Here is a 5,457-nt window from a genome sequence, read left to right as displayed (position 1 = left end):
TATATATATATATATATATATATATATATATATATATATATATATATATATATATATATATTACCGATATTATTTTTGGGAGTGACTATACCGTATATTATTATTGTTGTTAAGTGATCAGTTTACCTAGTCTTAGAAACTAGGTGCCATAACTATCTCCATAGTGGGATTTTGGGTCTTGACACATCGTTTCACCTAAAGGTGCATCCGCCATAGATCTAAACACATGTCATAGTTCATATTTTGAAATTTGTGGTATTGAAAGTATTATAATATACATGCGGTGTTCTAAAAGCCTCTCATTAGGGATAAAATAACAAGTGTAAAGTTGATTATTTTTTTAATTTACAAGTGTTCATTTTGCTGGAACGAACTAATAGGACACTGGAACGGAGGTAATATTTCTTTTCGGGAAAAGGGTCAAATTTACCCCTTTACTTTCAAAAATAATTTACATTTAACCTTCGTTATACTTCCGTTCAAAAGTACCCATGCCGTTAGCAAAGTTGTTAAAAATACCCCTTACCCTAACTGAGCCAAATTTTAAGAATTTTACGCATAGAACCTCTCACTAACTTAAATTCCATTGGAACCTTCCTTTTCTTTGCAGCCTTTTCGCTATCGCCGGTCTTTCTTTTGCGTCTTTCGAGTAAGCTTGAATTTTTTCAGAAATCAAGGCTCGCTATCTTTCCGGTACTTAATTGTTGCAGATTAAGCCAAGTAATCAATTGCAAGTTGAAAATTTGGGATTGGATTTGGTTCTATTGTCCTGCATTTTTTATTTTGAACGAAAATAAAAAATGCAATTTTTTGAACGAAAAGTATAATAGAGGTTAAATAAAAACTATTTCTGAAAGTAGAGATGATAAATTTGACACTTGTCCCTTTCTTTATTTGTACAAGCAACCATTCCAAAATCTAGAGGGGGAATGATCGTAAATTTGAAAGGTTTGAAGGGGAATTTGTAATTATGATAAACTAAAGAAACGACGTTGCAATAAACTGAAAAAAGAGAAATAGAGTATATAAACAAAGAGAGCAGCCTTCTCCAAATCGATAAATTGTCCTCCTCCTGTCAGCTGTCCCCCAACTTTTAACCCTAAGACAACTAGGTTAGGTAAGCCCATGCTTAGCACGGGCCCAACTTTGTTTTGCAGCTATCATGTGATATGAGATAGTATTAGTCATATTTAAGATTAGAGGTGTGCATTCGATCTATCGATTCGATTTTGACCCTTATCGATAATGACTCATCGATTATCGATTTGTACATACGCTTATCGTTATCGTTTCAATAAGATTTCGATTTTTCGATTTCGATTTATTGATTTTTGGGGCTTATCGATTCGGTTATCGATTACACCAATAAGAAAATTTACGGGATTCCATCGAAAGTATACACGCCTAACTAATATGGACAAAAAGAAGCTAAAATAAGACGAACACCGTTTATAACATAAAAATTATGTCAACAAGCACATGCAATGAAACTAAAGTAACGGATCAAATGTATGCCCCCAACACTCCAACGGTATAAAAAAGAAATACATCATCACGCTAATTTTATTTTCCATTAATTTGAACTTCATTCCCTTGAGCTTTAAATATGATCATTCCTTAAATGAGGTAGAAGAAATAATAGGGTTAGGGACTTAGGGTAAAGGAAAGGGTATTATAAAATAAAGGTAAAAAAAATATATATATCTTTTTAGTATATCTTATCGGTTTATTGATAAACCGATAACTGAAGAGGACAAAATCGAAAAAAAATCGATAATCGAAATCAAAATCAATAAATCGATAAATCGATAACAAAAATCGATTCGATTTATCGATAAACCGATTCGAATGCACACCCCTATTTAAGACCGCCTCAGTGATGACCATTCAAATCTCTCATTTATGATAAACCTTTTCAAAAGATATATATGAAGAAGCATATATGGGAGCTAGGACTGAATAAAATGCCATTTGATAGATTGCATACGCTAAATATTGTATTGTTTAGCTCTATACAGCAGAACAAAAATAACCCTGTTCTAATCTCGATAAGTAACAATTAGATTTTCTCTCCATTCTACTGGGACGACATGAAAACCAATTAGCTGATCCTCAATAATTTTTCTACCAAAATCGACCTCCTCCATTTTCTGCGACCAACACAAGGAAATTTATTAGTTTAAATTGCAAGTTCTATTTGGCAGCTCACTTAAAAAGACATGCTCAATTAATGAGTAAAAGATACGTTCCAATTCAAGCATCTCTGTTTTTAGAATGATACATGTATAACACGACTAATATGTTTACTGAGCCCTGAACAAAAATAAGAAGCTTGACAAATTTGGAAGTACCACAGAAAATATAACTGGTTAGTCTCTTTGAATAAAGAGCAGATTGCTCTCATGGTCTTGTTCTCTGTAAATTTGCATTATAGGCGAGCGCAATGTAAATGACGACAATTCTTGTATTTTTACTCAACACCTGCAGCAGATTTGCATAAAATAATTCCTTCACAATGGCAAAAATTGAACAAAGAAAACAAAAGAGAAATGTATAGTACCCATGATGGAGTAAGGCCGCTCAGTAGTATTTAGTTTGTGATTATGAGATGGATGTAAATTTAGGATACCATATGCAGCAAAAAAGTGTTTTGAGTTTCACTTTGATAGTTGAATAATTATCAACAGCTGTGGGTAAAATATGTGAAACTGTGTAAGCATGAGAGATGCAACTCATATATAACTAAGTTGTTGGGAGGCAATAGAATCTGCCATGCACAACGCCTATCTTATTAGATATTGAAATATTTTAACTACTATTTGAGAGAATCAAATTGATAATAAGTGAGTGAGGTTTAAAACTTGTTAATTACTTAAATAAAATAAATAACTTTTGAAAGATTTATAATTAAAAAAAAGAATTGGAAATCATTGAATCACTTTATAATATTACTATATAAAATCTCAATTTCTACATTTATTTCTTTAAAGAATAATTGCTTATTTCTAATACAATTACATTTTGTTCACTAAGAAATAACCAATTAATAACACTCTGTGAGAATTATGTTAATTAATCAACTTAAGACTAGTGACGTTTAAAGCGAAATATTTTTCTTGCTTGAATTGTGCTAAAAGAAAGTAAGAACTTCGTGAGAATATTTTTACTAAGGATCAATAATCTTGCCTACAACAATAGAAGAAAGCTGAAACCTTACTGAAGTTGCAGGTTCAAACCTCCATGCTTCATCAGCTTGATTGAATAATGTTAGGACAAAGAAAATAAAGGCCATGGCGTGGTCGAGGCAACACTCAAATAAAAGAAACCTGAGTCCAACTGCATTATCAACAAAAAACATCTCCAAAATAATTTTTGGCCACCTTATCACAATGGCACTATGCTGCAACAGCAAAACAGTGTGAGACAGCCAAATCTGCTCTGCTTCAAGCAGCAACAAAGGCAATGTGGGTAGACATATTTCAACCCTGAATTGCTTAGCTTCTAGCAATGGCATGTTTAATCTTAGCACCCCTTCATCATCAACTGCAGGCAATAATTTCTCTCTCTCAGGGCCAGGGAATGCACATAATACTGGTATTACAGTTCTGCAATCCATCCACTGCTGGTGCAACAGAAACGGTAGATATATCAGCTCCATAAGCTTTGTCAGCTTCATACACAGGTAATAGTCCATCCCTCTTCTTGTGGAAACGCCTTCGAACATAAACAACAGGTTTTCTATCTTTGTGGCTGCTATGACTTCCGATAAAAGAATTCTCAGCCTTGCTAGGATCAATCAGTTTATTAGGGAATAAAAGATCACAATCTGGCTTGCCTTTACTGTTGTTCAAGGAACATAAATTCCAGTTTGTGCTCTCAGTTTTGGCATGTAGCAGTGATGGGACAACAGGGGTAGATAACTGAAATGATTTCTGTTTCTTCGATGGACTGGAAGAAGAAAACTTTACTCGACGTTGTGATTGAGCCAACCAAGATATAATCGGCTCTGAGTCCAGACTGTTACCTGGGTGGCTTTCATCATCTTGAGACTGCTCTACGTCCCTGATAGCTCCCTTTCCATCTTTTTATCACGGGAAAAGTCAGTCCATGCCACAAAGAAACTTGATTAGCTACGAAGTATATAGTCACTTTGTAGGTGAACACTGTTACGGAGAATCACTGCAATAGCACATTTTTTTTATGACTTTAGTAACTATATATGCCTTGTATGTTTCTATATAAGAAGCAACCCCGAAAAAATCAGGTTCTTAGATATCGCGAAACAAAATAAACTTTATGTTAATGTAGCTTCTCTTCTATTGATATGTTGTAGATAACGGCATATAAAGTTGTTGATGTGAGATAAGCTTTTCCTACTTATAAGTCTAGTTCAAGAAAGTAGGAAATATTATGTGTAATTTTACATCTCCCAAAAGTAAAATGAGTATATTTCATCTAGAAACTTGCCAGCTAACTAAGAAGAACCAAGAATAGGAGAAAGCCTGAGAGTCCTGGACATCATTTATCAAATTACCTTATTTGAATGAAGACAATTCTACTTGGCAACAAACAAATGTGAAGTAATTAAGAATGCACAGAGGAAATATTTTTGCTTTCTTTCCTAGGTGAACTTATGCATATAAAAGAAGAATAGTTCTACCAGAACTAAACACTCAAATTGGAAGGTTCACACAAAAACAATGTAGGAGCCAACTAATCTTCAAAAAATAAGATATAAAAATGTAACAGAATGCCATCTCTTCTCTGCCACTTTCTTGATTCAAAATGAATTTCTAAAGTTCCAGTGCGCTTGAGCAAGAAATATACTGATACAATTGTACAATTTCAGGCAATCAATATATATTACACATAGCAATGAACCTACCATCATCTACTTAATTTTTGTTTCCATAACCAATTAGAGGAAATACATTGATGGTTCATTAAATTGTTGATCTAATTGAGAAGCCTATCTTAAGACCAATGAGACAAAATCAATCCTAGGACCTAACTGAGTTTGACAGCCTCGCTCCTCAAGTACACCGTATCCTTACCTATATTGTTTATTGCCAATCATATGAACTTTACTTTCCAAGTGATCAGTCAAGTTCATACATTTTTTTAGTGATGCATCTTGTGCATACGAATGCACTATCTTTACATTAAGAAAAAGGGTATATTTTTTGTCACCTAAATATGAAAGATAAAAATGAACAATAGAGCTAAAAAGCTTACATCAAGTTTTGTGAAGAGATTAATTTAACAAGCTTATAAATAATTACACCATCTAAGGCCCTCTTGAAAAAAAAAATCTCAGTCGATTTTGCATATAAATGGATAACGTACAATCTAATGCTTTCTCGTGCAACATTTTATATGCAGAACATACACCAGATTCTGAACATGTAGAATCAGCCTTTATCAATCACGACTATCAAATTCGAGCTATAAGAAGCT

This window comes from Nicotiana attenuata, unplaced genomic scaffold (genome assembly GCF_001879085.1).
Source record: "Nicotiana attenuata strain UT unplaced genomic scaffold, NIATTr2, whole genome shotgun sequence".
In the NCBI taxonomy this organism is placed as follows: domain Eukaryota; kingdom Viridiplantae; phylum Streptophyta; class Magnoliopsida; order Solanales; family Solanaceae; genus Nicotiana; species Nicotiana attenuata.
The sequence above is the reverse complement of the archived record's forward strand: the minus strand, read 5'-3'. Positions refer to the sequence as shown.